This window comes from Halichoerus grypus, chromosome 15 (genome assembly GCF_964656455.1).
Source record: "Halichoerus grypus chromosome 15, mHalGry1.hap1.1, whole genome shotgun sequence".
NCBI lineage: Eukaryota > Metazoa > Chordata > Mammalia > Carnivora > Phocidae > Halichoerus > Halichoerus grypus.
Genome location: NC_135726.1, coordinates 52,259,028 through 52,267,798, shown reverse-complemented (window position 1 = coordinate 52,267,798; position 8,771 = coordinate 52,259,028). Strand labels below are relative to the sequence as shown.

Genomic DNA, 8,771 nt, shown 5'->3' with positions numbered 1-8,771 from the left:
TCAAGCCCCTTGTCAGGCTCTGCGCTCAGCACAGGGAGTCTGCTTGAGATTCTCTCTCTCTCTCTGCCCTTCCCCCACTCTCAAATAAATAAATAAACCTTTAAAAATAAAATAAAATTGTAAAATAGAAATACTTACTTTTCCCTATAGCCCTTTTGAGTCTTCTGAATTATGCACTCTGACTACATCTTACCCATTTAAATTAATACATTATATTATTTTTAAAGATTGGCCACCCAGGGGTGGCTCAGTCAGTTAGGCATCTGCCTTCGGCTTGGGTCGTGATCCTAGGGTCCTGGGATCAAGCCCCGCATCGGGCTTTCTGCTCATCAGGGAGTCTGCTGCTCTCTCTCCCTCTGATCCTCCACGCTGCTCATGCTCTCTCTCTCTCAAATAAATAAATAAAATCTTTAAAAAAAATAAATAAATAAAATAAAATAAAAAAATAAAGATTAGCCCAGGGGCGCCTAGGTGGCTCAGTCGGTTAAGCATCTGCCTTTGGCTCAGGTCTTGATCCCAGGGTCCTGGGATCGAGTCCCACGTCAGGCTCCCTGCTCTTCGAGGAGCCTGCTTCTCCCTCTGCCTCTCTCTCTCTCATTAATAAATAAATAAAATCTTAAAAAAAAATAAAATAAATATTAGCCCAGCATCTGGCACAAAATGAATCAGGAACTGAAAGTCATGTGTTGTCATGATGAGGGGGGGCTCGCCATGCCCATCCCCCCTCCACCCTCCTCCCCTGAACACCGCCGCCTGGGGACTTCTGTCTCCTCTGAGCCTCCCCACGCTGGCCCAGCCAAAGCCCAGCCCTAGGGGTGTTTGATCTGACCACTTCAGAAACTTCACCTTGGGCATGCAGCCCATGAGAGGCGACTGGAGCTGGGAGTCCTCCCCAGAGGAGCCTTTGAGGATGGGATGAAAGAAATTAGCCGGATGAGGAGCTCAGGAATGTAGGGCTGGGTCAGGAAGAGGCAAGGCTGAGGGGAGCCAGGGAAGCAGAGAAGGCGAGCCTCCTAGGGCATTTACCAAGTACATTCTGTGTACCCAGGCATGTGCTGGACAGTGTTGGGGATATGGTGGTGACCGGCCCTGGCCTCACAGGGCATTGCGGGAGACAGGCCAGTGACTAGAGAGTGACAACCCTAGAGTGAACAGGGTTGGGGGGGTGGGACGGGCACCTGATGCAGTCAAGGAGGGCTTCCTGGAGGAGGGGATACCAAGCTCCTTACAGAGTCTATGACAAGCATGGAGACCTATGTTTTTGGCTGTGTCTGATGCCACTTTCCCTCATTCCCTTAAATCCTTAAATCCAGCTGCGCTGGCCTTCTTTCTGATTCTTGAACTCTCAGAGCTCATTTCCAAGCCTCTGAGCCATTGTACTTGCTGTTCCTTCTCACTTCCTCACCTGAGGGCTCCTTCTCAGTCAGACTGTAGACCAGTTCTTGCAGCATTTAACTGTTTTTAAAAGTCCCCTGTTTGTACTTTCTGTTGTCTCCTTTATTTTCTCTCTTGCCAGCTAGGATGTGGCCTCTTTTCAGTTCCTGCTCCCTAATCCCTGGCACCCGCCCCCCTTGTCGCCCACCCCCACAAAGAGTTGATGGCTGTCAAATGTTTGTTATGTGAAGGAAGGAAGCCATTGTCTCCCAGGTAAACCTCAGTCTGGTGAAGAGGTGGGGGTGGGGGGGGTGGGGGTAGGGAATGGAGTTCCAGGCAGAAGGAACAGCATGGGCAAAGAGCAGAGGGAACAGCATGAGCAGAGAGGGAGCTGGTGTTTCAGAGGCCCTGGGGGAGGTTGTGTGTGGCTGGAAGAAAGAGGGAGGAGGGAGGAAAGTTAGAGAGAGGGAGGAATAGGGGGGAGCAGGAAGGGAGGTGAGTCTGCTCCTACCCTTCTAGATGGGGTATGAGGGATCCAGAGCTTTGATCCACTGAACAGTTGGAGGTGGCGGGATCATATCAGGATCCTTTTGTGTAGGGGCAGAGGTGGCCAAAAGTGCCTTTTTGGGAGACCCCGTGGGTGGCTTGCAGAGGGCAGGGTCTGAGGGATAGGCCTTGCCTCCCAGAGCCTCTAAGGGCTTCGTGCAGAACATTCCATGGCGGGACCTTCTGGAACAGGCCATGAGGGCTTGGCAGCCCTGGCCAGTCCCCACTCTCGGGTCACTGCCCCGGCCTCGTCCCAGCCCAGGCTCACCCTCCTCCAGTCGCTGCTCCCCGCAGCAGCCTGGGGCAGTACTTTTAATAGAACACTTGAAAAAAAAATGTTAATAGGTAATGAAAGGCACAAGGCAGAGATTTCTAAAAGTACAGGAGGGGACTCAGTGGATGCCTTCCCTTCTCCCTTCCCCCTTGGGGCCCCTCCAGGGAGGCACTGGGGCCGGGCCTCCAGTTTCTTGGGTTTTCTCCAGAGATAGTCTATCATATGTAAGTGCAGATGGCGAAGTGCTATTCAGGTTATTCACATGATTTTTTTTTTTTTTCAAATTTAAGAGTATAGTCGGGGACGCCTGGCCGGCTCAGCCGGTAGAGTGTGCAACTCTTGATCTCAGGGTTGTGAGTTCAAGCCCCATATTGGGTGTAGAACCTACTTTAGAAAAAAAAAGAGTATATTCTTTTTTTTTTTATTTTTTTATTTTAAAGATTTTATTTATTTATTTGAAAGAGAGAGAGAGAGAGCACATGAGAGGGGGGAGGGTCAGAGGGAGAAGCAGACTCCCTGCTGAGCAGGGAGCCCGATGCGGGACTCGATCCCGGGACTCCAGGATCATGACCTGAGCCGAAGGCAGTCGCCCAACCAACTGAGCCACCCAGGCGCCCCTTTTTTTTTTTTTTTTTAAGATTTTGTTTATTTATTTGACAGCGAGAGACACAGCGAGAGAGGGAACACAAGCGGGGGAGTGGGAGAGGGAGAAGCAGGCTTCCCGCTGAGCAGGGAGCCCGATGCGGGGCTCGATCCTGGGACCCTGAGATCATGACCTGAGCCGAAGGCAGACGCTTAACGACTGAGCCACCCAGGCGCCCCAAGAGTATATTCTTTTATTCAACACATGTTTATTGAGCACCTACTGTATGCCGGGCACTGTTCTGGGCACTGGGGGATACAGCAGCAAAGAAAATAGACAAAATTCTCTGCCCTCGTGCAGCTGACATTCTAGTGGGGGGAGACAGACAGTGGATAAATAAAATAAGTACATTTTGACATTATATAGCAGGTCAGATGGCACGGTAAGTGCTTTTGATAAAACATAAAGCAGGCAAAGGAGGTGGAATATTGGGGAAGCAGGTTTCTTTTTTTTTTTTTTTTTAAAGATTTTATTTATTTATTTGACAGAGAGAGACAGCAAGAGAGGGAACACAAGCAAGGGGAGTGGGAGAGGGAGAAGCAGGCTTCCGGCAGAGCAGGGAGCCTGATGCGGGGCTTGATCCCAGGACCCTGGGATCATGACCTGAGCCGAAGGCAGACGCTTAAGGACTGAGCCACCCAGGCGCCCCAGCAGGTTTCTATTTTTTTACAAAATGGTCAGAGAAGGCCCCAGTGAAAGGGGATGTTTGAGCAAAGGCCGAAAGGAGGTAAGGAAGTGAGTCACATGACTCACCATGGTCATCTGGCGGCATGGGTGCAAATAGCAGAGGGAACAGCAAGTGCAAAGGCCCTGAGGTAGGAGTGAGTCTGAAGTGTTCCAGATCCAGGAAGGAGCAGCGAAGCTGAAGAGGAGTGGTTGAGGAGAGCGAGGCCGAGACACGAGCTCTCAGAGACTTGTCCGCAAGTTGGCTTTTGCTTTCTCCTCTGGGAGATGTCTCAGTGGTGTGCTGGGGCCGACTTGTAATAGTTTGTGAGAGCCGATTGCTAAATTTTGGGGAATTTTGCAAGCCAGTTGGTTACACGCAGCCATTACTGAAAATTAAATTATACACCTTTACGGTGAAATAAATGACATTAGACACAAAGACAATAAGTAGTCAACACTTATCACTTCCTAATTATTATACTACATTTTACTACTATCTCTGTTCCAGGGGTTCCTTAACGCCTGTCGTGTCCGCATGGTAGGAACGCTACCTAATGGTGGGCTAGTGTGTATTTTTCTCTGAATTCTGCATTCAACAATGTCACAACTCAACAGTATCAACCGGTAGCTTACAATGTGCAGCGGTGGGGGTAGTTACCCCATAGACACTGGCAAATCAGGGCCGCTTCTTCCCCCAAAGAGCTGGTGGTTAAATATTTACCAGCACACCACTGTAATGCATAGAGATCTGGCTCTTTTTTTTTTTTCCCCCTGTAAAGCTGGGTAGTATTCTGTTGCAAGGATGCGCTGTAAGAGACTTTGCTGTCTTCTTCCTGATGGGTGCTTTGCTCGTTTCCAGTGTTACTTAGTGCAAACAACACCAGTGATTTCCCGCGGGTATGACCACAGCCATATACTAAATCCCCCAAAGAAGAACTTCTGTGTTCTTTGAACAAAGCAAAAGGTGTGGGAGTTCTAACGTTAATGATTGTTGCCTAATGCCTCCCCATTTCCACACCCACTAGCAGATGAGTCAGAGTGCAAAGCCTTCTTCTAAAGACACTTGGGGGCGCCTGGGTGGCTCAGTCGGTGGGGCGTCTGCCTTCAGCTGCAGTCATGGTCCCAGGGTCCTGGGATCGAGCCCCGCATCGGGCTCCCTGCTCAGCGGTGAGTCGGCGTCTCCCTCTCCCTCTGCCTGCAGTTCCCCCTGCTTGTGCTCGCTCTCTGTCAAATAAATAAATAAAATCTTTAAAAATAAATAAATAAATAAAGACTGTGAACCTGGCTGTGTCACTTTGCCGCTTAAACTCTTTGATGCCCGCCCCCACCCCCCACGCTGATACTCCCAAGGCCCAAGTCCTTCATAGTCAGGTGGTCCCTTTGTCTGGCGACTGGAAGTTTGCATCATGACCCCACCGTGACCCCTCAAAAAACTGCACATGCCAGCCACCTTGATAATCTGCTGTCTGTCCCCTGAAATGGGCCGTGTTCCCACCCACCCTCCTTTGCTCCTGCCTTCCCCTCCTCCAGGAGCTTACTCCCAGAGCCTGATCACCAGACTAACCCCCACTGGATCCGTTGGGTTCCTTTTCTATTTCAGGTGACTGAAATCCTTACTGTAACTGTCTCCAGCAACATCGGACTGATGAGCTCATCGGTGTGAAAAATCGTCCAGTTGGCTGGCTTCAGGCAGAGCTGGCTCCAGGAGCTTGACCGATGCCATGAGGCCAATCTGGGCCTGTCAGTTCTGTTCTCTTTCATGCTGGCACCCTTTGGCAGACTCGGCATTTAGAAATCCTCCCTGCATCCTCCCATGGTCATGGGAGGCAAAGAGCCGGAGGGGGAGGTCAGGTTCCAGGTGGAGGAACAGCAGGCTGTGGTGTGTGCCCGGGACCGGTGCTAGAACCCGGAACGGGGCCTGGTGAACAACCCAAGAGCTACGTATCACTCTGCAGGCCTAACTCCACAAGAGAGGACAAGTCCTTGCCCACTTGCTAAATTCCTCAGCTGAGAGGCAGAGTGGGAAGAGCTTTGGCTCTGGAGGCAAAAAATCTGCCTTTTTATAAGGGCACTGATCCCAATCCTGAGGGCTCCACCCTGTGATTGACTCACCTCCCAAAGGCCCCACCTCCTAATAGCACCACCTGGGGGGGGGGGTAGGTTTCAACATATAAATTTCGTGTGTGTTGCGGGGGGACACAAACAGTCAGACGATGGAAATCCCATAGTGTAGGATTCCATTGATATGAACTGTCCAGAAGAGGCAAATCGTTAGAGACAGAAAGCAGATTAGTGGTGGCCGGCCCCTGGGGGAGGGGATGGAGAGTCACACCTTTAACGGGCACGGGGTTTTTTTCCTTTGGTGAAGGGCGGGGGAGTGATGAAAATGTTCTGGAACTAGATGGAGGTGGTGGTCGCACGACATTGTACAAAATGCTACTGCTTTAAGATGCTTTAAAATGAGTCATTTTCATGTCATGTCAATTTCACCTCACACAATTTTTTTTTTTTTTAAAGATTTTATTTATTTATTTGACAGAGAGAGAGCGAGAGCAGGAACGCAAGCAGGGGGAGTGGGAGAGGGAGAAGCAGGCTTCCCGCCGAGCAGGGAGCCCGATGTGGGACTCGATCCCAGGACCCTGGGATCATGACCTGAGCCGAAGGCAGACGCTTAACGACTGAGCCACCCAGGTGCCCCACACAATTTTTTTTTTAATTCACTTTGGGGGGCCCCCGGGGGGGCTCAGTCGGTTGAGCGTCTGCCTTCGGCTCAGGTCATGATCCCGGGGTCCTGGTGATGGGGTTTTGGAATATAGGGGAGGTTCAGTGGGGTGAGGTCCGGAGCCGAAGACCAAGAAAGAATTCTTGAGACATCTTTGGTGCAAAATGGTGGTTTTATTAAAGCACGGGGACAGGACTCCAGGGCAGAAAGAGCGGTAGCACCGGGGTCAGGAGGAGTGGCTGATTATATACTTGGGAGTTGGGGGAAAGTAAGGAAAGGGGAGGTTTCTTTTTTTTTTTTAAGATTTTATTTATTTGACAGAGACACAGAGAGAGAGGGAACACAAGCAGGGGGAGCGGGAGAGGGAGAAGCAGGCTCCCGGCTGAGCAGGACCCTGGGATCATAACCTGAGCCGAAGGCAGACGCTTAACCACGAGCCACCCAGGCGCCCCAAGAAAAGGGAGGTTTCAAAAGGACTTTCATATGCTAAAGAGGACCTACAGGATACCGGAGGCCTTGCCAATGCCATTGTCAAGGTTGTTTTCCCCTTTAAACAAGGCATTAACATTAAGACAGTTGGGTGCTTCCTGGAGGAAGGTCACACATATCCCACCCAGGAGTTGGGGGGGAGGGGAGGTTGCAGGGTGTCCGCTTATGCTTTGTCCTCAGCTAGCCTTTTGCTCCCTCATCACTGGGATCAAGCCCCCCCCCCCCCCCCCCCGAGAGCCCCGCACTGGGCTCCCTGCTCAGCAGGACGCCTGCTTCTCCCTCTCCCTCTGCCTGCTCCTCCCCCTGCTTGTGCTCTCGTGCTCTCTCTGTCAAATAAATCAATACAATCTTTAAAAAAAAAATAAGGGGCGCCTGCGTGGCTCAGTCGTTAAGCGTCTGCCTTCGGCTCGGGTCATGATCCCAGGGTCGTGGGATCGAGCCCCGCATCGGGCTCCCTGCTCCGCGGGAAGCCTGCTTCTCCTTCTCCCACCCCCTCTGCTTGTGTTCCCTCTCTCGCTGTGTCTCTCTCTGTCAAATAAATAAATAAATCTTTACAAAAAATAAAATACAATTAAAAAATGCACTTTGGGGGAGAAAATTGGGTGGAATGTGTCTTGATATCCTTCTCGGGCTTCTCTTGTTCTCTTCCTGGCCTGATGCCCCATCTCCATCCCCACTCACAGCTTCTCCTCTGGCTCCTTCAGTAATTCTCTGTGGAACTTCGTGACTCGGTTTCCTTGTCTGTACCAAGAGCGGATCGGACCCAGGGGTCTCTGACGAGCCCTCAAATGTTGTGTCCTTAAGTATTACTTGAGCTCAAGGTGGCAACGCCTCCCCCCCCACCGCCCTGCCCGCCGCACCCCACCCCCAGCTGCCCCCTCCCCAGCTCCCAAAGGACTTTGCCCAGGGCCTGTTAATCAGCGCTCAGATTAACTCAGATGCCCCCTCATCTCAAACTCAAGTGCAAATCCTCACACCCCTCAAAACCAGGTCGCTGGCCTCACTCCCCTCAGAAAGCAAAGCAGGGGCTCTTGCGACCTTTCTCCGGGAATCCAGCTGGCTGCACAGGTAGGGGCGGGGATTACTTGCTACTCAAGGGCTCCCCTAGCCTCAGATGGTCGGGGGTGGCAATTTCTCCAGACTCACAACGTCCTGGTCCTTCAGGCTGGCTGCTTCCAGAGGTGACGCCCACACAGTCACCCCGAACAGGCAGTGTGATCATTTACTCTCTGAACTGGCTCCTTTCTCTTTTTTTTTTAATTTTTAAAAATTTGTATTTATTTATTTATTTGAGAGCGAGAGTGAGCAAGAGAGAGAGCACAAGCCGGGGGAGAGGCAGAGGGAGAGACAAAAGCAGGCTCCCCGCTCAAGATGCCTGGCTCCGAGATCATGACCTGAGCCGAAGGCAGACGCTTAACCGACTGAGCCACCCAGGCGCCCCGACTCATCCCCTTATTACATTGCCAAGGCTTCTGCCTTGCAGGGGCTTCTGTCCCGTGGTTTTATTGAATTCTCCTGCCACCTCGGGGGTAAAAGGTCAGCTAAGAAAAGGGAGGGCCCAGGGGCGCCTGGGTGGCTCAGTCGTTAGGCGTCTGCCTTCGGCTCAGGTCATGATCCCAGGGTCCTGGGATTGAGCCCCGCGTCGGGCTCCCTGCTCGGCTGGAAGCCTGCTTCTCCCTCTCCCACTCCCCCTGCTTGTGTTCCTGCTCTCGCTATCTCTCTCTCTGTCAAATAAGTAAATAAAATCTTTAAAAAAAAAAAAAAAAAAAAAACTTTAAAAAAAATAAAGAAAGAAAGAAAGAAAGAAAAGGGAGGGCCCATCTCTCTGCTCCTACCCGCCCCCCCACCTTTGACCATTATTCTATCCTGACTCCCTGGAAGCATCAAATGTCCTTCTACCCAGGTCACCCAGGTCACCCAGGTCACCCAGGCCCTGAGAGAGCTGTGGGGTCCCAGGGGCAGGGCCTGGAGTGGTGGCTGGGGTTGCTGCCTGAGGAAACGGCTTCCAGGATCTTGACTGCATCTGGGGAGAGGTGGGGAGGGCAGTACCTGTCACC

General features: G+C 51.6%; 1 long non-coding RNA gene across 1 annotated transcript; it reads right to left on the bottom strand.

Annotated features, from left to right (window-relative positions):
• Window positions 1-3,025: 3,025 nt before the first annotated feature.
• Window positions 3,026-4,482, bottom strand: LOC144380200 (uncharacterized). The gene is made up of 2 exons (XR_013444103.1): window positions 3,591-4,482; window positions 3,026-3,145 (listed from the first exon to the last, which is right to left on the bottom strand). It is a non-coding gene; the product is annotated as an uncharacterized LOC144380200 (long non-coding RNA).
• Between the last annotated feature and the right edge of the window lie 4,289 nt (window positions 4,483-8,771).